The 24,127-nt window shown below is 37.9% G+C and overlaps 1 protein-coding gene across 4 annotated transcripts in view; it reads left to right on the top strand.

The window, feature by feature from the left end:
- The window catches only part of LHFPL6 (LHFPL tetraspan subfamily member 6), a 291,109-nt gene that overhangs the window by 233,297 nt on the left and 33,685 nt on the right, over nt 1-24,127 (top strand). The gene's annotated exons all lie outside the window — the stretch shown is intronic.

Genomic DNA, 24,127 nt, shown 5'->3' with positions numbered 1-24,127 from the left:
TCAGAAGGAAGAAAATATTCTGGGCACAGATAATGTCTTGTGTATGAGCAGATTCAGTTGGATGTTCAGGGAAGCTAGAGCCTTTCTTCCAGTCTGCCTATTTCTTTCCTGTTTTCTGGGACATTTTCTCTGGATTAATAATGGGAATTTGGTTAGTAGCCAGAGAAGAAAACCTCTTTTATATTGCCAGCCTCTACTCCAGAAATGTCAAATACTAGCCTATAAGAGCACAAGACTCACCACACTCCCCTTCAAGAACCTTCTGAGCCCAATGTAAATGAGAAGTATTTAGTGAAATAAGTAAAAACTGTAGATAATAATATGTTTTGTGGTCTAAGTCCACAGGAATTCTTAAAATATGGTTTATCATTGTTCATTTGTTTTCAGCTGCGCCCAACTCTTCATGATCCCATTTGGGGTTTTCTTGGTAGAGGTATAGGAGTGGTTTGCCATTTTCTTTTAATCATTTTACAGGTGAGGAAACTGAGGCCAACAGAGTTAAGGGATTTACTCAGGGTCACATAGCTAGTATGTGTTTGAGGCCAGATTTTAAATTTGGAAGATGAATTTTCTTGACCTCAGATGCCAAACAGAAAGGAACATAATTTAGAGGGAAAGAGCTATAAAAACAGGAATATTTAAAGGAACACAAATTCTGGAAGCCCTCTGCTCATGAGGCTTATTAGAAAGCATTTCCACTTCCTTTGCTGATCAGTCGAGAGGCAAAGGATTTTCATTTAGGCCAAGGAATTGTTCAATCCACCTTATGTATGCAAAACTCCTCTAATGGGGCCCTCCAATTTAGTTCCCCTTCATCTATCATTCCAAAAAAGAGATAGTGAAATTTCTCCCCTTATCACAATTTAGCTGTTGAAAAAGTTTGGCTACTGCCCTTTTCTGAAAAATTGGAAATGGTGGAATTGGCTTTCCAAGGATTTAACACTGATTGGTTTGTGGCCATTTCCATGAGCCACCTACTCACTACACTAATTAGATTATAAAAGGAACTTTGGCCAAGTCTTTATCTTGTGTTCCTCCTTGGAGGATATAACTGTGTTAGGTGTAGTTACAACTGCTTCTAGCTGGATTGCAGATTCCTTTATCAGCCTTTGGGAGATTGGGATCCCCACACAATGAGAAAGAGTTGTATTTTTTTTTTTTAATGACTAGGGACTGAAGTAGAGATTATGATTCTGGCAGAAGAGGAGCTCCTCTGGAAAGGCATATACAAAGCAGCCCTAGGGGGAAAGTCCTAACGATAACTCCATAAAAGGAGACTTTTTAAGGGTCTCAGCTGATCCATATTTTTAGAAAACTGTTTTGACTCAGCCTGCCTGACTGCAATAGCAATGTCAGAAACAGCAGTGAAAGGGAAATAAACATGGTTTTGTGATCTTTATTTTTATGCCTCTCTTGAAGTTTAAGGTAGTACAAATCATGTGTGACAGCATTTGATTAGCAGCTGTTCCTCTTCCCTCTGATCAGAGACATTTGTCTGAAATACTGTTCATGCATCCCAAATGGACTGATCGAATCTAACGTTGGGAAAAATTCACCTGGAAAGAATACTTTGTCTTTCCCTCTCTCAGAAGGCTGCAATAGTCTCAAAATGAGATGGGCTGCCACAGTGGAGAAGGAGAAAATTGGAACTCTAGAGGTTAGACAAGCACGTAGATATGGTACAAATTGGAATAAGAGATCTCCAAGGTCCCTTTTAACAATAACTCTATGATTCGGTACTTTTGTTGTTCTATCGTGTCTGACTTTTTGCAACCTCATTTGGGTTTTCTTGGCAAAGATGCTGGAGTGGTTTGCCATATTCTTCTCCAGCTTATTTTATAGATGGGGAAATTGAGGTAAATTGAGTTAATTGACTTGCCCAGGATCCTGTAGCTAGCTAGTAAGTATCCGAGGCCAGATTTGAACTCATGAAAGATGAGTTTTCCTGGCTCTAGGCCTGGAATTCTATCTATGGCACCATCTTGCTGTCCACCCTGAATGATTCTCAATAAACATTTATAAAATGTATGAATAAAGCAAATATAATTGGGGACACTCTTAATTAAGTTTTTATATATTTCTAAAGTCTCACATGTGCTTTATTTTTCATTTTAAATTTAATCATGGCAGCTTGGCAGTATAATGGGGAGTTCTGGACTTAGAATCAGGAAGACCTGAGTTCAAACCCTGCCTTAGTTGCTTACTAGCTCTGTGGCTCTGGGTAAATCAATTCACCACTTAACTTCAGTTTCCTCAGCTATAAAATGGGGATAATGATAGCACATACTTCACAAGGTTGTTTTGAGGATTAAATGTGATAATATTTGTTCTTTTCAAACCTTAAAATGATATATAAATGCTGACTATCATAATCATCATTATTGTTATTATTATTTTAAAAATCATTGCTTCCCTCAATCTATTTTCAACTCTTTGGGTTTATGGTTTGTGAAAAGCTTGTGTTCTCACCATCAGGGAACCAAGTCAGGAAAGGATCCGATTGCTTGACTTCCTCACTACCCTTAGCTTCCTCTGTGGCATAAGAATGTCCCCTGTAAGTTTATTAAAATCAGTTTCCACCCTGAGAGGGTGATGAGGGCTTTATTCATACATTTGTAGTAATATTTTTATGCTTTTTTGTCATCTTATCTCTAGAAAATGTCCAGTAATTGTCTTTTTTATCTAATATTTTTAGATACTTATATATAGATGTATCAAACTTGAGGCCCACAGATCTCAAGCAGCCCCTCTGCCAACTCCCTAATATGATCAGAATGAGATTCAATTATAGTTAGGAAAATGTTTGACAAAATATAATAAAGATGTAGTGCAATATAGATAATATTTTAAGTTTGAAACCATTACTTTAGAAAACTTTTTTTTAAAGGAGCAAAATACAGTCATTTTAAAACTCAGTAGAATAATCAAGCTGGTTGGAAACAAAGACCTTGTAGTGCTTTTAGAAACTACTTAGGGAATGTCCAGATGACAGATGGAAATGTGAAAAGTTTTACTAATCCTTGATATTTCTGAAGGAAATAAAAAGGAAAAAGAAAATAATTTTAACTATATTAAAATAAATTGCTTCCAAATTATTTTCTGTAAGTTATTTCAGATGGCCTGACACTTCTCTACTGGAGCTGATGCCTTTTCTTAAATATCTGAGGGGGAAAAAGGGAATCTCTACTTTGTTGAGGTTCTAGGATAGGGATCAAGGAGAGAGTCCCCAGAGCTGTGTGTTTTGGATCTTCCAACCTATAATATCTGGCTTGTCTTCCATATCAAAACACAGACAATGTTCAAACTTCATGATTTTTAAAAAATACATGAAAAAGTTAAAAAGTCATTTCATATATGAATGTACAAATGCAAATAAGCAATAAATGTCTTTAAATGGCATGCATTCTATATTTAGTTTTATTTTCTAAAAAAGTTTGTAAAAGTCATGCTTCTTACTTAAAGAAACAAATAAAATGAATGTAGAATTTTTATTCTAAAGCATGTGATTTTCAGCTTTTCAAGGACAGTGAACTAGAGGACAAAGAGCCAATTCACTTGGTGCTTTTGTCACAGCATTGGCCTTCAGTTTTCCTGTTGGTAAGCTAGAAATACTAATGGTGACTCCTTATTTTTCATGAAGATATCCATAATGATTTAATTCAGTAAGAATTTAAGTACTTTCTATGTGGTAGAATGCACACTTTTGTGTGAACTGAAGATTCAGACTTAAAAAAACTAAATAATTCCCATCCTCAAGAAGCTCATCTTCTGGTAGGATTCAACATGTAGGTATATAAATATAATCTGTGTACAAAGTAGTATATGAAATAATTTTGAGAGAGGAACAGTGTCACCAGTTAGGGAAATCAGGAAAAACAGTGGGGAGGGAGGTGGGACTTGAGCTGTGTTTCAAAGGAAGATAAGCGTTCTAGGCATAGGGACCACTAGTACAAATGAACACACTTGGGTTCATAAATCATGTAATGGACAGGAAATTGAAGGAATGAGTGTCTTAGAAATTGACCATCATATTGATGATCTGCTAAATATTCCTCCTGTTAGATTTATAAAAGCATGGAATTTCATTTCATCAGCCTAAGTATCTCAGATTTTAAAATTGTTGACCACTCAAATATATTGGAACTAAGATAGATTTCTCAGGCTAGAACAAGCAAAATTGAGAATCTGATCTTTTAAAAAGTCAATTAATTCTTCAGGTTTTAGAGAGGAATAGATTTAGAGAAATTACTTAGGAATCTTTTGTCCTTCCTGTAGAGCCTAGCCCCATCATCATAAAATATACAACTAGATTGTTGAATGGAGAGGCAGTAGTCTACTCCCTAAGCCCTATTCCAGGACAGAAGACAAAAAGCAATAGTCCTAGTTAATCTAGAACTTCAGTTTTTGCCCCAGGAACACAAACCAAAAAAAAAAAAAAAGCTTTACAACTCTTTCATGTGCTTCAAGGTCCCTATGCCGTCTCTGTACCTTTGGGGAACTCATTTGTGATAACAGGAACTGAGGATTCTGAAATAGTGTGCTCCTGAAACCCTTTTATAATGTGGAGGAGTTGGTTGATGGAACAAGAATTCTCTTTTTTGGGGGCTAGGGGGGTAGTGTGAAGCTGAGGCTTCTCTGGTGTCCTGTAATAGCATCCTACTTGGGTATCTATGTGGAAGATATATTAGAGTGGGAAGAGACTTGAGACAAAGAGACCAATGAGAAGGCTATAGCAATAGTCTAGGTGAGAAGGGATTAGGACCTGAAGTGTGAATAATGAAGAGATGGAGATGTATATGAGAAATGTTGTGAGGCGATTTGTGTCACAATGGATTGAGCCTAAAATCAGAAGTTCTGATTTCAAATGTAACCTCAGAGACTTACTAGCTATGTGATCCTGGGCAAGTCACTTAATCTATCTTAACTTCAATTTCCTCAGCTGGGGATAATAATAGATAACATCTCCCTCCTAGGATTATTGTGATGATCAAGTGAAATAACACTTAAAATTTTTTTAAATAATAGTTTTATTCAGATGAATTAATCCCTGTTTTATTTTTTAATTAAATTATTTAATTAATTAGTTAAGACTATTTTTCCATGGTTACATGATTCTTGTTCTTTCCCTCCCTTCCTCCCTTCCCCCTTCCATGGCCAACAAGCAATTTAACTGGGTTTTACATGTGTCATTGATCAAGACCTATGAAATAATATTTTTAAAAGCTCTCAGGACCATTCCTGGTACTATAGTAGGAGATATAGACATGTCTATTCCCTTTCCTTCCTTCTCCTGCCTGTGAAGTTAAAGAATTTTAAGATTTGGCAATGGATTGAACATGGTGTAAGGGAGAGTGAAAGGATCAAGCATGACACAGAAATTGAACATCTGGTTAATTGGGAAAATGATGGTGCCATTGATAATCAGAGAGTTCACAGTATCATAAGGAGAATGGTGGTTTTTTTAAAATATATTTTTGTGGCTGACTTGTGTCCTTTTATGATTGTTCTTCTCTTTGTTGTTCAGTTGTTTTTTATTCTGAGCCAGAATTTCCAATATTTTTGATATCTTCCACAATGCCTACCTTTTTGTTGAAGTTCCCACATAGCAAGGTATTTGTTGACTTAGATGGATATTACTGATCTCCTTATTAAAATTCCTTTGTCGTTATTAGAACATAAGCTGCAGTTGTCTTAATGGTGATCTATTTCTCGAGTTCCTTACATTCATTGCTGTATATGACACATAGACTGACCAACTGCCCCATGAATTTATGTTTCTTGTTGCCTTTGGACACATAATTAAATGAACTCCTTCAGGTTGCCTTTTAGAGGAAGGCTTGTGGGCCATATTTTTATTTAGCTACAACTCTTTTGTCTCCTGGTTTAATCAAGTGAGAAGTTAACATGGTCATGGTTTGGGTCTTCTAATATTATCCCATTAGTCATTTGACAAAGATTACACATTATAAGTAATAGCAGTTATTTTTTAGCATCTTCTGTTCCCTTTTCCACCATTCTAATACTACAGAACAGAAAGCAAGAAACAAAGAGCCATTTTATATGGCCCATATTATTATATCATAACCCATTTATTTCATGAGTTTCTTGACCCAAAATTTACCTTCTAGTGGCCATTCTTCTGGTGATTGACTTCTCTCTCCTTATTTAAACTGGTCTGTTGACAGTAAACATAGTTGGTTTCCTGGCCAATGCTGGAAGCCTTCCCAGTACTGTAAAGGCTGCCAAAGCTTGTCTTCACTGGCATAGCTTTTGACAACCCAGAGTCACCTTGTAAGTCTTGAAATTTCTCAGACTTGTGAATGTTAAAAATTTCTACATTGAGGAATACTCCATTGGAACAAATTTCCTACCGGGAACATTCCCCATTTTGATGTAAGAACTCGCCAGGATCAGAAATGGGAGGACCTCTACTACCCTGTACTTAAGACTGCTTTAGGGCAGAAAACTCCTTGCTAAACAATGAAAGTACTTGGACCCATGCTTATAATAAGGCAAGGAGTTCTTTGAGCCATGCCTGTTTTTAGAATTGATACAATGGGATGCTAGGTACCTAAAAGGGTCAGGCAACTTGTAAACTTGCCAGGAGCAAAGAGGTGAAAACTTATTCAGAGGTTTTCTCTTGAGGGGATTAGTTGACCCAGCAGTGTTTTTAGAATGGGTTGTCCTTTGGAAAACGTCTACAGTGATTGGTAGATGTAAGGAGTTAGGGGAAGTGACATAGGAGAAAACCCCTTATATAAGAAAAAGCAGAATCTCTTGAAGGACAATCCTTTTGGAGAAATCTCTTATGAGGATCGCTTGGGAAGAATCTCTTGAGAGAGGCTCTGGAGAAGGGAAGCTCTTGGAGAACAATCTCTACAGAGGTCTCACTGGAACTCCTCTGAGGGGACTCTGTCCCTCTGGAGGTTAAGTATGGGTGGAGAAGAGGTCCCCCCATTTCTGATCCTGGCGAGTTCTTACATAAAAATGGGGAATTTCCCGGTAGGAGATTTGTTCCAATGGAGGATTCCTCAATGTAGAAATTTTTAACATTCACAAGTCTGAGAAATTTCAAGACTTACAATCTCCACACCACAGTGAGACATTGAAGTAAGACTTTTGTGGAGTCTAAGCTACTTTGAAACTCACTGTTCTGCCCACCCTGACTCTGGTGCCCTGAACTCAAAACCCAATCTCTTTCTTTTTTTGTCACCAGCCCTCAACAGCATGTTTGCTTTTCCTAGGGAATTTATTTACATGTTATTGAAATAAACTATCCCAAATAGTGAACATTTCCATGGCCTGCCTCATTGTGATTCCCCTTAGAACCCCAATTCCTGCATAAACAGACCACCCCAAAATAAATTTTGGGGCAGAATAGGCCCCAACTGCTTTGAGATTTTGTCTAGCCAGGGTGGCTACTGAAGAGTTTATTTGTTTAGGTTGCAATCCCCAGTTAATTCTTAGTCAATTAATAATTTCTGGGATTAATGGTGGGCTCTTGGTGATCCCACCTCATATTCCTCTGAGCCAGTATCTGACTAAGTTGACTCCTGTGTCTTTTTTGCAGGAGAGAACATTACTTGATCCTTGATAAACCATGACAGAAGGAGTACACAATCCAAAGTATAGGGATGGCCCTTCAAAAGCTCATCTTTTATATCACTGGCCCTCCCAGGACAGCCTTGAAAAAGGAAATGCTCCCAACTTAGCACAATTGCTTACTTCACATAATTTTCCAGTGCTTCACCCAAGAAATAAAAATAGTTTTGTATAAGGCATATTTATCTTTTTGTTAAATGATGCCTTCTCTAGCATGGGGAGGGAAGGAAGGATGGAAGATACCTGGAAATTTCACTGTAACAAACAAATTTTTTAATGGAGAATAAGGCTGCAGAGGTAGCCTTTTCCAAGTGCTGCATTTCACATCCTCTCCCCACTCAGGCCTTGGCAGCTTTAGCCTCCCCAACTCTATTCCCTGTGGTAATAGCACACTCTGAAGCCATTAGCCTCACTATCACCTCTAGAATCAAATAGAAAACTTTCTATTTGGCTTTTAAAGCCCTTCATAACCTGTGTCCTCCCCACCTTGCTTGTCCTCTAATACCTCACATGCCTTCCTCTAGGCTGGGGTACAGCCACACAGACTTCCTCGCTTTTCTTCACACATGACCCTCCATTGCCTGAATCTGGACATTTTCATGGGCTGGTACCCCTGCCTGGAATTCTTCCTTTCCTCATCTCTGCTTCCTGACTGTGCTGGCTTCCTTCAAGGGTTAGCTAAAATCCCACCTTCTGCAAGATGCCTTTCACATCCCCTTTGATGCTAGCACCTCATCTCTTTTGATTGCTTCCAATTTATCCTGTATATATCTTGAATGAATAGACTTAATCTCGTGTTGCCTTCTCCATTAGATTGTGAACTTTTTGAGGTCAAAGACCTGTCTTTTGCCATTCTTTGAGTCTCTATGACTTAGCACAGTTACTGGCTCTTAGCTAGTACTTAATTATTATTAACTCATTGAATAACTTTTGTTTTTACTACAATTGAAGGGTATCTCTGGGGTGGGATAAAAAGTACACAGCTTCATGTTGCTCAGGTTGGCATGGGCTTATAGCATTAAACAGTCTATTGAAGGTTATCGCTGTACCTACATAACTCAGAGATGTTGTGGGTTCAGTTCCAGACCAATAAAGTAAGGCACACAAATTTTTTGGTTTCTCAGGGCATATAAAAATTATGTTTACATTATATTGTAGTCTGGTTAAGTGTGCTATAGTGTTAAGTCTAAAAAAAACCAATGTACATACCTTAATTTAAAATATTTTATTACTAAACAATAAACAACTTTATTACTAAGCAATATCATCTGAGCCTTCAGTGAGTCAATCTTTGCAGTTGGAGAGTCTTGCTTCTGTGTTGATGTCTGATGACTAATCAGAGAGGTGATTGCTGAAGACTGTGGTGGCTGTAGCAATTTCTTAAAATAATGCAATGATAAAATTTGTAGCATCATCTGACTTTTTCTTTTGCAAAAGAATTCTCTTTAGCATTTGATGTTTGGTAACACTTTACCCAAAGCAGAACTTTTTTTTTTTCAAAATTAGTCAGTCCTCTCAAACCCTGCTGTTGTTTTTATCAGCTAAATATGTAATATTCTTCAATGTTGTTGTAACTCAGGGCATAAAGAGGCCCAAGGAGAGGGAGAGAGACTGAGGAACAGCCAGTTTTGGGAGTAGTCAGAACACACTTAACATTTATTAAGTTCCTTATTCTATATGGGCATGGTTTGTGGCACCCCAAAACAATTACAAAAGTAATATCAAAATACAAAAGTAACCATACAAAGTAATGACACTGATTGAAAATCACCATAATAGATAGGATAATAATGAGAAAGTTTGAAATATTGCAAGACTTGCCAAAATGTGACAGATATGATGGAGCACATGCTGTTGGAAAAATCGTGCCCATAGACTTGCTCAACACAGGGCTGCCAAAAATCTTCAATTTGTTGTTGTTGTTTTTTTTAAAAGAGAAATATCTGTGAAACATCGTAAAATGAAGTTTAAAATAATGAGATCTGCCCATCGTCAATATCCTTGCTTCTATTTTCAGACATAAGCTAGTTCTATGCCCTCCCCTACGGCCTTAGAGAAGCAGGCACCCTTTTTGTAAGAGTGTGTTAAGTTCTCTCCTTTGGACCTTAGGTCTAAATTACTCTCTTCATAAGCATATGGAGTTCTATCTTTAAGGATACGTCAATCAATCTTGGGGAAAAGTAAATGGCTTAGTGGGTAGAGAGCCAGGCCTAGTGATGGGAGGTGCTAGGTTCAAATTTGGCCTCAGACACTTCCCAGCTATGTGATCCTGGATATGTCACTGAACTCACCTAGCCCTTACTGCCTTAGAACCAATGCATAGTATTAATGCTAAGACAGAAGTTAAGTTATAAAAAAAAAAAAATATCTGTCTATCCACAAGCATGTATTAAGCACCTACTATGTGCTAGGCACTCTGATAGGCACTGAGTGAATCCTTGACTCTGCTCATAGAAATTCTGATTTCTCCTTCCTCCTTGTTTTCAGGATCATTCCATCAGTTTACCTGGATCGATCCCATCTCCATCAGCACTGCCCAGTTCCACTCTGACCTTCCTGTCTTTCTCTTTCCTCTCAATTCAGAGGGCTAGTAATATCCTCATTTCCTTTTACACATACACACACAAATGAATTCCTGTGTGTGTATCCTTTGATTCCCCTGGATCAGCGCTGAAGCCCATTACTCTAGTATATTAGCAAGCTAAAGAATTTTCATTCAGTTCACACCTCCTACTTTTTTCCATTTGCATAGAAAAATCACCCATTGGCAGCTTAATTACACTTCCATCTTTCTATCTGCAGCCAGATTGGAGATGCCCTGAAACCCACTGTAATTTGTGGGAGAGATTTTTCATTGGGGAGCTTCTCTAGCACATCCGATACATAAGCCACTTGTCCCTTTAATGGTATCATAAATGTCACTGTGTGGCATCAGCTTGCTTGAGGCCTCTCCAAGGATTACAGGAGGAGTGAATTAGGCTTCCGATGATGTTATTTCCCATGCCCTAGGTGGATCACTTTATAAAACGAAGATGAAGGTAACTGCGACTGCTTGTGATGGCTTTAGCAAGAGGAAGAGCAAAGGTTATTGTCTGTTTTCCATCAACCAGTGTGTCTCCTGGGCTGATAGGGATGATTTACTCTTCTATTTTATCACTCTTATGGACTCCATTTACCATCACACAATTCCTGTGGGTCCTTGAATGTGACATTGGCAGTGCCTGATGGCCTGATTCACTTTTGTTTTTCACTTTTTCAGTCTTGCCTATAGGAATAGATATTTTCCTTTTATATGTAGCTTTAAATCTCATAAATTAATAGAATTTTTGACTTGCAAGGGATATTAGATATCACATCGACCACTCTTTCCTTCAGTGTAGAAATCCTCTCTAGACTATCTCTGGCCTATGGTCATCCAGATTCTTTTTTTGAAAACTTTCAATAAAAAAAATCTCAAAGTGGCACATCCCTTTTAGATGGTTATGGCTTTTTAGAATCTCATTGATGTGGCTGTGAAAATGACTGCAGAGGTCATTAAAAACAATCTTTCTAACTTTACAGATGAGGATATTTTATAACAAGGAAATGAAGATGACTTGCCCAACTTTATTCTGATTTGGTGTTTGTTATTCAGTCGTGTCCTACTCTTTATGTCCTCATTTGGGTTTTCTTGGCATAGATACTGGAGTGGTTTCTTATTTCCTTCTTCAGCTCATTTTAAAGATGAGCAACTGAGGCCAATAGGGTTAAGTGATTTGCTCAAAGTCCCATAGCTAGTAAATGTCGGAGGCCAGATTTTTAACCCAAGAACATGATTCTCCTTGATTTTTCAAAGCCCAGAGCTCTGTGCACTATGGTGCCACCTAGCTGCTCCCTTTTTATACTATTACTACTAGCAATAAATGATATTCTTTCCCATGCCTGAAGGAGCAGAGCTTGGTTTTGAACCCAGGTCTCCCCACTTATTCCAAATGCTTTCCATTGTACCCCCATCCAGTGCTCCTCAGTTATATTTATATTGTGCAGAAATCTTCTTCCTTGTCATTTTTCTCCTTCCTTTTTGATAAGAAACTCAAATCTTTTAGGAATTAGCATCTTTGATACCTAATCTTTATGGGCCCTGGATCCAATTCTTACCAGTGGGATAGTCAATGGCCACTCTCTAGTTTTTCTATGTCTTATTTCAGGCCACAGAAAGAGGAATTGTCTTTAGGTTTATGCTTGAGATAAACAAGAAGTATATAATGTATATGTATGTATGTAACAGTGTTTGTTCTGATTTTTAAAGAAGATGGTATGGGCTGGTTTTCCCTTTTGAATTAAGGTGTTTTAAACTGTCAGTAAGTATGGTTCCTTGCTGTTCTTTTTTCATTTGTCCATTCTGAATAGATGTTTGTTCACCTAGTAAGTCATCTAGACAGTCTTTGGGGCCTCTTCTTAAATGAAAATTTTAAAATATTCTTACCTTCTGTCTTAAACAATTGGTTCAAGGCAGAGGAGTAGTTAGGACTGGGAAATTTGTATTACATTACTTTCCCAGGGACATATAATTAGAAAGTGTCTGAAAGCAGATTTGAATCCAAGGTCTCCTGCCTCCAGATTTGAACCACCTATCTCCTGAAGCACCTAGCTGCCCCTAGATAATATTTCTAAAAAGCTTTTATCAGTGTCTGGCAAATAGTAGTGACTTATGTACATGTTTATGCATTTCCCTCTTCTCTGAAAACAGCTATAAGGATGGTCACTTCTTAACTGGTTCTATTAACCACACTAGACTGAACACTATGAATGGTCTGACTGGAACAAGACATTTGGATGATCAGAGGTTGTTTTTCTGTAAATGGTAGAATTATTTTTAGAATTCCAACTGGTACCAGCAAAAAGGAAGCAAAATAATCTCTGTGTGGGAGATTCCTTTGATTAATGATAACATTGCCTATTGTTCCTATCAATCAACAAGAATTTAATTAGCACCTACTACATTACAGATACTTTATCAGGCCCAGGAGATACAAAGACAACATGGAAACCCTCTTTATCCTCAAGAAGCTCAATAGATAAAGCACCAGAGCTGGAGTCTGGAGGACCCTATTTCAAAAACAGTTTCTTAATACTTATATTAGTGGGACCCTGGGCAAGTCATTTAATCTCTTTTTGTTTTCTTATCTGTATAATGGAGATACTATTATTCCCTATTTCTGAGGATTGTTGTGAGGATCAAATGAGATAATAATTGTAAAGCACTGAGCACAATGCCTGCTACATAGGTGTTATATAGATGTTAGCTGTCATTATTATTATTATTATTATTATTATTATTTTACCTGTAGATTTGATATGTACACATATAAGGAGACACAAAATATAGAGCAGTGGTTCTCAACCTTTCTAATGCCGTGACCTCACAATACAGTTCCTCATGTTGCGGTGACCCCAAACCAAAAAATTATTTTGGTGGCTACTTCAAAACTGTAATTTTGCTACAGTTATGATTCAGAATGTAAATACCTGATATGCATTATGTATTCTCATTGCTACAAATTGAGAAGTTGAGAACCACTGATATAGATGATTCTGAAGTGAGATGTTAGCAGCTGAGTGTGGGGATCTAGAAGGCTTCTCTAGGACGGAGTATTTGAACTAAGTTATGAAGGAAGTTAAGGGTTCTAAAGGGTGCATGCTAAATTAGGGACAACCCAGAACATGGAGTTCAGTGGAAGAAATCTCACCCTGAATGCAGAAGATCTTTTTAAACTTGTTTTCCTAGTTGGTCTCTATACTTCAAAGTTGCCATTCTCTGTCTCTCTGTCTCTCTGTCTCTCTCCTCTGTCTCTCTGTCTCTCTGTCTCTCTCTGTCTCTCTGTCTCTCTCTCTCTGTGTCTCTCTGTCTCTGTCTCTCTGTCTCTCTCTCTCTCTCTCTCTCTCTCTCTCTCTCTCTCTCTCTCTCTCTCTCTCTCTCTCTCTCTCTCTCTCTCTCTGTCTCTCTTCCTCTCTCTCTTTCTATCTGTCTGGCTGTGTGTCTCGCTCTCTCTCTCTCTCCTTCTCTCTCTCCATCCTTCTCTCCCTCCCTGCCTCCCTTCCCTTCCTTTTTTCCCCCTCCCTCCTATTTTTGCCTAGATACTAGTTTTGTCCTTTAATGTTCTACTGGCTTGTTGTCTCCAATAGATGTGTAAAGAAGTGACTAATGCCATCAGTTGCACTTTTGCCCCCTTCTCCCTGCTCAAGATTCATGGGCCTCTCAACTATACAAAACAGCTCACTGGCTGAGTTGGGGGTGTGTGTGAAATGTAAGTTTTCCACCATTAAAAAATAATCATCATAATAAGCAAACCCACAGGCTGACTGAAATTTGGATTGATCTTTTAACTCAGTAATTTTTGTACAAAGAAGTTTCAAAAGAAAAGTTTTAAGGAAAGATATAATGTAATTAGACCTATGATGGAAGTGTTTGTACCTTGGCCAAAACTTTTCTGGCTAGCAGGATGTTATTTGAGCTTAGACTGTCTGTTGGAAAGCTTTCATGTTAAAGTGTCAGGATTAAAACAACATTCTGTATTAAAATGTGTCTGTGAAATATAAATGCCCTTGTCTCAATATTGTTCTATATGAGTACATCTCTGAGCTGAATGGCTGGTGTTATGGTGATGACATTTTTAGACTGTCCTCTACACATTGGCAAAGTTCCTTCCTAGGGATGTTGCAGATTGTGTGAGTCTGGGGTCTGACCCCGAACCTGTGGATCAAAGCAATTCTGATTCTATTTCTGGCTTTTGTTTTTTAAGGAGGAAGGGTCTTTTGGGAATCAAGAAAAATCTCTAAGATAAAGATTGTTCTTGATTATTCTGAAAAATTCACTTTTGAATGGACCAGAAGATGCTTTAAACTCTAATAGTTCTTCAGTAGAGTTGTGGTGATGTTGACGTACAGTTGATATTTGGCTTGTTGTCAGAAGTCCAGGCAGATGACTAGGCCAACTAAAATAACCATAGGAATGAATTCCAAGTCATTAAAGCAACTTATTAAGTCCTGATTGCAGACATGTTGTCAGGCTGGAAAGCTAATTTGTGGGTGTTGGTAGATGTGTGATAAAGCATGGAGCCTAGTATGGATTACATAGTGGCTTATGTTCTATGCAGGGTGCTGAGGTGCAAAGAAAGGAAGGAGACCTTCAAATTAGCATGATGTCCTAATGAAGGATAGAAGGAAATTCACTGTACAATTCTAGCAGGGTGCTTCTTGGGCTCTTACGTTTAGTAACAGAAAGAGAAATGATTTACCAGAGAAGCCTGGTACCATTTTTTCTAGCAGTGATGGGGAGTTTTTAATTCATTTCCTCCTATATTTATCCTGTCTATTTTTCAATAAATGTTTTGTCTTCCTAATTGCATGTAATAAAAAATTCACTATTCATTTTCTGAAATTATAAAATCCAAATTGTCACCTTCCCTCCTTTCTCTCCCTATTCCCTGAGACTCCCCAAGACCAAATGTCTAGGAAAAGAGATTTAAGTCAGAGGGAATTTTCTTTAGTAGCAAAGATTTCTGGGTATGCAAAAATCTTATAGATCTAGAGCATTAAAAGGCTTTCTCATAGTCTGCCTCCAAAGCCTAAAGTGAAAAGAACACAGGAATAATAATTGCGAGACCTGAATTCTAACCCAAGCTGTGCTCGCAACTAGTTTAAGTGGCCTTCCTCACATGACCCTGAGTCTAATTTTCCTTATCTATCAAATGGAGATAATAACACTTGTTTTCTCCTTATCACACAGAGATGTTGGGGAGGATAAACAAGTTAACAGATGTGAACGTGCTTTGAACAGTTAAAATTACTGTACGAGTATAAGGGATTATTATTATCATTCCAGAGATTTAATAATAGCTTGCCCCATACTTGTTACACCTCCTTCCCCACACACACAGACGGCCTATATATCTTAGTCAAATATGGAGCTGCCAAACTCCAGGGGTAGGAGGATATTACTGTGAGGTGTGTTAAGCTCAGACTTTCATTTACTAGAACAGAGTTGTATTAGAATTGCCTAAGCTTGTTTTTATACAACAGACTTATCGTCACATCATATTTTTAAAGACATACTATAGGATATGTTGGAACATATTAAATCTAGAGTTAAGAAAGAACTCAGAGGCCCCTTAGTCCAACTCTTAAGGGCATCGTGCCTTGACCAGGGTCACATAGGCAGTAAGTGTCAGACATACTATTGGAACCCAGACTCTGGGACCAGTACTTTTTTCCATTGTACCAGAAGATGACCCACACTGCAAAATTACTTTAGGTGTTCTTTTTGCTGCCCTCAGGAGATTTTTACCTGATCTCTACTATGCCATAGATATTTCTCTTGATATGTCTACTGGAAAGCAATATGAACTTTAAGGAGGAAAAAAAAAACATTTAATTTGGAATGTAGTAAAAATTAAACCAAATCTGGCTGCTGTGTTCTCTTGTGTTGGATACATACAGCCACACCATGAATTGGATGGGCAGAGTCATGTTGAATTTGACTTTCTGGGACAAGACTCTACCGATATTTCCACAAAGTGCCTGTAGAAAAGGCAGTATTTAAGAATTTTCAGCTCTTCATGGCAAGCAAGGACCTAGGAGATGATCTGTTTGATAGAATGAATGTATTAATCTTGAACAAACATCTTCAGCACCTGATAGGTGAATTGACTGCTGGGTTATGCATCCATCATATTGCAGGAACAACTGAAAGTGCTGACCAAATCTAAAGATAATTTAGCAGCTAAAATTTTATCCTACAATGGAGCAAACTGAGTAGCAGCCATTCTGTTCAACCATCAGTGGGCGACTCCAAAGACTTTTGAGAAGTCCATGCAAAATCTCCAAGGATTGATACGCAAAAGGAATAGCTAGCTATGGTAGAAAGCAAAAAAGAAAGCAAAGACTGATGCCAAAGTGAGAAAGGGTGTCAAGTCCATGAGTAATGTTTAGAAGAATAAAAAACTGCTAGCCATGTGAGAAGAATAATTCATTAAGGTTTATGCCCAAGGCACAGCTAAGGAGAAAAAACACAGATAGCCCTGGGCACCCTGGATCCCATGATTAGTGTCTTCTGGTATAAAAAAGTATGTGATGACAGTGGAAAAAAAAACTTAGAATAAAACTCAAAGGGGAAATTTTGCCTGGGCAGTTGATAGGACAGATAAAGAATTTTAGTTTTTATTTTTTAGTCTTTAGGGTAAGATTTTCAATTATTAAACAAAATTGGAAGGAGTTTTGTACAATGAAGTATATTACTAAGGATGCTTTCAATCCTGTGAAACAAAATTTAAAGTTTGCCACCTTTGGGAGAGAATCTTCAGATCATAGAATTGCAGCCAGCAATAGAGATATATTGTTATTGTGCCTCTGTACCTCAGTACTTCGGTATCCTTGAACTCAAGTCTTCCTGACTCATGAAGATGAGGGAGCTGAAGAAAAAGGATGCTAAGGAATTTGCCCCAAGTCACTCAGTTAGTAAGTGTCTGAGACTGAATTCCAACTCAAAACATTTTATCATTTTAGGCCTTATTGTATATTCAGTCTATATCACCTCTCTCTTTAGCTGGGTGAACTGGGCAAGTCACTTAATTGTCTCTCAGCCTCAGTTTTCACATCTGTGAAATGGGGAGCATAATCGTAGACTCATAGAAGTGTTTTTAGACTCAAAGGAGGTAATGTGTATGAAATGGTTTGCAAATCTTAAAATGCTATATGATATAGCCTGCTATTGTTTTTCACTAGATTAAAGTCAGGCAATGCAGTGAATAGAGTGATGAACTTGGAATCAGGAAGACTGGTCTTCATAAATTCAAATGTGACCTCAGACAGTAGCTAGCTGTGTAACCCTGGGCAAGTCACTTAAAAAAAATAACTCATGCTTGCCTCAGTTTCCTCATCTGTAAAATGAGCTGGAGAAGGAAATGGCAAACTACTCTACTATCCTTGCCAAGACAACCTCAAATGGGGTTGAAGGGAGTTAGACACAATTGAAATGACTGAAATAATTCTGTAGGTGTGAGGGAAGGTTTAGAGATGGGAAATTTAATGTCAAGTTCTAGAAGTAACTGGTGGACCATTTTGGCTTATATATTATATGAAGGGACTGATAAATACCTGGAAAGTTTGGTCAGAATTAGGTTGGAGAGTACTTTAAATGCAAGGTTTAGGAATTTTTCTCTTCTCCTAAAGGCAATAGGGAACCTCTGAAGATTTTTATTAACAGAAAGGAAAGGAATAAGCTTCTTCTATATGCCAGGCACTGTGCTAAGCACTTTATAAATATTATCCTATTTAATCTTTCCAACAACCCTGGGAGGAAGGTGCTATTATTATTTTCATTTTACAGTTGAGGAGACTGAGGCAGACAGAGGTAAAGTGACTTCCAGAGTCACATAGGTAGGAAGTATCTGAGGTTGAAGTCAAACTTGAGTCTCCAGACCCTGTGCTCTATTCTTTGCAGGACCATGATATGATCAGTATTGTGGGAGGTCCTACATAGCTGGTGCAGCATAAGTTAAAGCCAAATTGTAGAGCACTTATCCATGTTTTGGAAGGAAATTTTTATTCTTTGTGTGCACGTGATTTAAATGAGTCTACCTCTTTCCAGCTACTCTTTCTTCCACTTAAAATGCTGGATAATTATGTTTAATGACTTTGAGCCATTCTACTGATTCCACCTAAAATTGCTTTGAAGTCCTAGCTAGCTAATGTGCAGAAGAGCTTGCTATCTGGTTAATGGAACAAGCCCTGGGTCTGCATCTGCCTCTAGAAATCTTACTTAAGGAGAAAAAAAAAGGAACTGAGTTTTCTTTTCTGGGGAACAAAAAGTAGTTGGCCCTGAATTGAGCATCCTAAGCCAGCATGGTTCCCTTGAATGACCAAATCCTACTTCTTGCTCTCCCCCTCTCTCTCCCTCAGCACATGTGTTCTTAGTTTTATTAATTTTTTTAAGAAAGAAAAAGCAAAGGCAGTTTTCTGGACCAGTGAGGATGGCAAATGATCTGTATATAAATTAGCTTACAGGGCCTTTGTGATGATCTGTCAGCACCTTCCAGAGAAAATGCCCAGATGACATACCACAAGATTGAGGGGTATCCATGTGAATTAGAGAAATTCAGTCTCCTGAGTGCTTCTGAGGCCATAGTATGTCAGAAAAAGGACCTGGGGGATGGGTAGAAATATCCAGAAAACATAAAAGATTAATGGCTGCCGGGCACTAGTATAACCACTGTTTGGGAAAAGTCATTCAATTTTTTTTTTTAATGTGGAAAAAGAATAGAGTAATGGTCATGGAAAAAAAAGTGAGGCAATCTTCAGAAAAATGTACTGGAAAGAAACAGGCCTTTATGAGTTTAACATGAAGACTCTGTTCTTACCACCTGAGGAGAGGGATTGGCACAAGCTGACAAGGGACTTGTGTTGGATTTTTGGCAGGAATCCCATTGTTATGTTAATATCCCTTTGCCTGAGTGTTAGGGCTTACCCTGAATAGACATTTTACAGAGGGGAAAATTCCCAGCATCCAATCCTACTTGGTCTACTGAACTCTTGACTGGGACTGAGGATCCCTAGCATTAATTTCTAAAAAAAGTAGTTTGCAAAAAAAATAATACTCTACCCTCATTACCTCATATAGAAAGGCAGTGAGGCATAGTGGATAGAGTGCCAGCCTCACAGCCAAGAGATCCTCCAATACATATAATCTTGGTGACCCTGGGAAAGTCCCTGACCCTCTTAGTGCTTTAGGCAACTCTCTAAGATGACAGGTTGCAGAAAGAAAGGTTGGTAGAGGGAGCTTTCTCATTTGTTAGCTCCCCAGACCAATGAAAGAACTGGTGTAGTCCCAAACCTTCTATGTCATTACTGCCACTCCCTATCTCAAGGCGTTGTTGTGGAAATAGTGCTCTATAAACTGTGAAGTACTATATAAATGTCAGCTACTAAGCTCATGTGATTCCCATGATATGTCCTTCAGGTCCAAGTATTACTATCCCCATTCTCCAGATAAGGAAACTGAAATACCTACCCAAGATTACACAGCTAATACTTGAGAGTCAAGTTGGAACCCAAACTTTCTGACTTCAAGCCCAGGGCACTTCTTATTTTTTATTTTATTTCTTATTTTTTCTTTTTTTCTTATTAATTCTTTATTTTACAAATAAATAATATTTGCAGGAAATTACAGAACTCTCTTAGTTCAGTTACTTTAAACACTACATACTTAACTACTTTAAGTAATCTCAGGGTATTTTTAGGGACGGTGTGAGTAACACATCAGGTGAGGCACTTTCCATGAACGTGGGGACTTCTGATTCATCTTCAAAATAGCCGAAAATAATCTACGTGATTTGCTAATTCATGAAGTGGATCTGTACAGAGTCCATTCTAATAGAGTGAGCTGTGATACAGAATAAAGTTTAGACTCAAATTTGGGATTGATCTAGAAAGTGTTTCTGTTGTAACCCACCTTTATTAGAATCACAGAATCTTAGATGGAGTAGTGGCTTTAGAAGTCACCTGATCTTCTAATACAAACTAGAATCTCCTTTGCAAGACCTCTGTTAAAGTTCTCTTCTAAAATACTTCTACTGATAAGGAACTCATTCCCTCATAAAGTAGCCCATTCCAGTATTTGCCAACTTTAGTATTTAGCAAGTTTTTCTTTATATAAAAAGAAGCTTGCCTTTCTCTAACTTTTAATCCTAGTTTTGTCATCTGAAATCACACAAAGTAAATTAGAACCATGCAGTATACCCCAGAGAAGGGTCTGATCAGATCAGTGAACAGCATACAGTCGATTCATGTCTACTCTTTCTTTTCTTGTACACTGCTTCCATTAATGTAGTATACAAGTGTTTGAGCTTTTTTGGTACGCACAACACACTGTAAATTCATAATGAATCTGAAGTTAATTGATAAATTTATGCCTTTTTCATAATGATGATTGTTAAGATCTTTCGAACCTTTTCTTTTGGTTGTTGACTTCAAGTTAATTTCATCTGCCCTATTTCAATCTCTTGGGATTCTTCTCTTATTCTTCTCCTATTTATTGGCACTCCTTCCCAATATTGTGTTAATTGCACAGCTGATGTACATGCTTTCTACATCCTTTTTCAAATCACTTATAATAGTTATTTTACAAAGTTGAAATGTATCCAAAGTTTTATGATAATTTACTCCATTGGAATAGATTTTTGAGAATTCCTTGTATAGGTCCACCTCGTGAATTAGCAAATTTATAGATTATTTTTGACTGTTTTGAAGAGAAGTCAGAAGTTCTCATGTACATTTGTGGAAAGTACTTCAGTTGGGTCTTTGAAAGAATCATTTATTTATTTATTTGTTTGTTTTTCCAATTACATGTAATAATACATTTCCACATAGATTTTTCTGAAGTAATGGGATCCAAATTGTCTCCCTTCCTCCCTCAGCTGATGTTTTATTCACACTGACCCTGTTAATACTCCTAGCTTGCCAAATCAGATCAGTCAGCCATTCAACAAGCCATTACTCAGTATCTAATATGAATAGGACACTTGGCTAGAAACTTGAAGAGAATACATGAAGCACAGTTCCAGCCCTCATGTATTCTATAGTTTATTGGGAAGCACTGCCCCTTCCTCACTACTCCGTAGAGCACGTAGGCACTTTTTCAACAACTGCTGATGTATTGGTTCTCAGGCATCTGTTACAGTACACTGACCTGGTTGTCCTACTTCTCTAATCACTCTTTTAATGACTTTTTCTCTTCTTTTCCTTTGCCCACTCCTTAGGTACAGGCATTTCTCAAGTTTCTGTCCTTGGCCCTCTGCTCTTTTCTGTCTGTGCTCATTCCCTCCATTACCTCATCTTCTTTCAGGGCTTCATCTGTCAGCTCTACTTGGATGAGTCCCAAATCTGCATCCCCAACCCTGATTTCTTTCTCCTTTATACTTGCATTTGATGGTGCATCTCATATTAAATGTCCTTCCATCACTTGAAATACAATATGCCCCAAATTGAACTCACTGTTTCCTCCCTTCTGTACCCCCCCCAAACTGGTTACCCTCCCCAAGTGCTACATTTTTGTCAGTGGTACCATTATTCTGGTCTCATTGGCTTAGAGTCTTTTGACATCTCTTTCTCCTTCATCTCATAGCCAACCTGTCACTAAATTCTATTGCTTCATCCTTCAAAATGTCTCTATGATTTAACCCTTTTTTGTTTCCACTGGCACTATTTCATTCCAGCTTTTTTTTTAATCTCTTGTGTTCTCAGAATTTAGCTGATAACTTATATAGTTCTTACATAGATGATTTCTCTGCCTTCAACTAAAAGCAACACTCTCCAGTCTATCTTATACAACCTTACTGAACTAATCTTCAAAACTTTACTCATGTATCATATTGTCCTCCCTGCTCAATGATGCCACTGAACGTTAGTGCAACACTTGCAGTTTTCAAAGACATTTAGTATATATTACCTCACTTGCAACCTATGATCTAGTCAGGAAAAACATTATTATCCCACTGAGGATAATAATATTCCCATGAGACAAAAGTGATTTTGAGAGGTTAGACAGTCACCTGGTCACTTAATTTCACTCCATTTCTTAGTTTCTTCTGCTGTTGAATTCAGTGAATATTAAGGCCCTTCTAGCTCTAAATCTGCAATCTTCTGACACCCAGATCGGTGTGCCTTGCTTACTATACCACCATACTCCTATACTTGTGTTTCAAGACTCTCTATAATAAGGCAACATTTTCAGTAAGGTCACTAAGAAACACCAAACAATTAAATTTGTACTTAGTCAAGAGAATCATAGGTTCCTGCTCTCTGTCTGGCTTTCTTTGCCCCAGTGTTTTTTGCCTTCATTAGTCCAGGAATCCTTTCTTGGCAACCTGAAGAGCAAATTTACCTCTCTGACCAGTCCTCACAGTTTCCAGCCTCTGTTCAACCCCTCAGCCCTCCTTCCTACTGCACCACTTTCCTCCTGGGGAGCATTTCTGGTACAGTTGAGAAAGGGGGCAGTTGAGGAAGTAGAGCTATAGACACAGGATTGACAAAACCCTACTGACACTGAGAGGAAAAGTGAAAAACACAAAGTAGAAAGATAGGGATATTAAACCACTTAAGCAGCTGTTCACTGGAAATACTTTTATATGATTTTTAGAGCCCAGGCTTAAATCCCTTCATGCCATGACTGGAACCATATTATAGCACCAACAGAGCAAAATGAGGAAAGCCCTAAATTAGGAGTCAGTAGATACAACTCTTCATTATAGGCCAGGCAAATCTTTGTAACCCTTTAGCCCTCAGTTTCTTCACTTGTAAAATGAAGAGGGTAAGATTGGGTGACATCGAAAGCCCTTTGCACCCATGCCAGTCTTCTAATTCTATCCTTCTTGCATGGAAACAATACTTTATAGAGTGGATGCCATTCTTTTCTTACCATAATGTTTTGTGCATGTATCTGAATCATTATGACTTACCTTATTGTCTGTACTTTAGTGGGAGTAAGTCTGCAAAAGTTTAGTGGAAGAAAGTTAGCTGAGAAGGAAATAGCACTTTTAGAATTGGTCAAAAGATTCCAGATTGAAGCATGTAGATAGAGAATCAGATACCCTCTAGCAAAAACATATTGAGTGGGGTAGCTAAGTGGCACAGTAGACAACCAGGCCTAGAGACAGAAGGTCCTAGGTTCAAATTTGCCCTCAAACATTTCCTCACTGTGTCTCAGCATAAATTAGTTACCTCGCCCTTACCATTCTTATGTCTTAGAACCAATACATAATATTGATTCTAAGATAGAAGTTAACGGTTTAAAAAGAACCACTTTAGGTCTTTGTGAAAAATGAGAGTGGGACCAATTGAATATCATCAACTCAATGTCTGTTGCCAAGATAATTTAGTATAACCTCAGATAAAAATGTCACTTGTCTTCAGTGTAATCTTAAGACCTCTCAATTTTAGCCCCAGCAAGAAAGAAGTCTAAAATTAAAATAAACCTCTGCCTTCTATGATCAGACAGCGAGAGATTTGGAGCCATGTGGATGCTCTGTGAATGTAAAATTTCCAACAGAGCATAATAATGGGTCATATGTGGTTCACGAGTTCATTCTTTCTGCTGAAATTGCTCATGAAAATCTGTATTTTCTTTTTACCCTGTTAAAATCAGATACTGCTGGAGTATTCCATTTTGGAATGTGTAAATGAAAAAAATGATGAATGGTGAAGTGTAGCCTAATAGTCACTACTGAGGGTTTCTGGATTACTTGTTCCCAATAGCGAACTTGCTATGTAAGATAGATGGTAGAATTGCCTCTAGCTTTTTCCAAACTGCCTTATTTAAACAACCACAGCAACAGCCAACAGCATCCATTTTTTCCTGACTGGATTTTCCAAACAAGATTTGTTAAAAGTGTTTTAAAGGTGAAGTTGGAACCAAACTAAGTTACCCTTTCAGGTTTTTGTGTGTGTGTGTGTGTGTGTGTGTGTGTGTGTGTGTGTGTGTGTGTGTGTGTGT

The sequence above is a fragment of the Monodelphis domestica genome, chromosome 4 (assembly GCF_027887165.1).
Source record: "Monodelphis domestica isolate mMonDom1 chromosome 4, mMonDom1.pri, whole genome shotgun sequence".
Classification (NCBI taxonomy): domain Eukaryota; kingdom Metazoa; phylum Chordata; class Mammalia; order Didelphimorphia; family Didelphidae; genus Monodelphis; species Monodelphis domestica.
The sequence above is the reverse complement of the archived record's forward strand: the minus strand, read 5'-3'. Positions and strand labels throughout refer to the sequence as shown.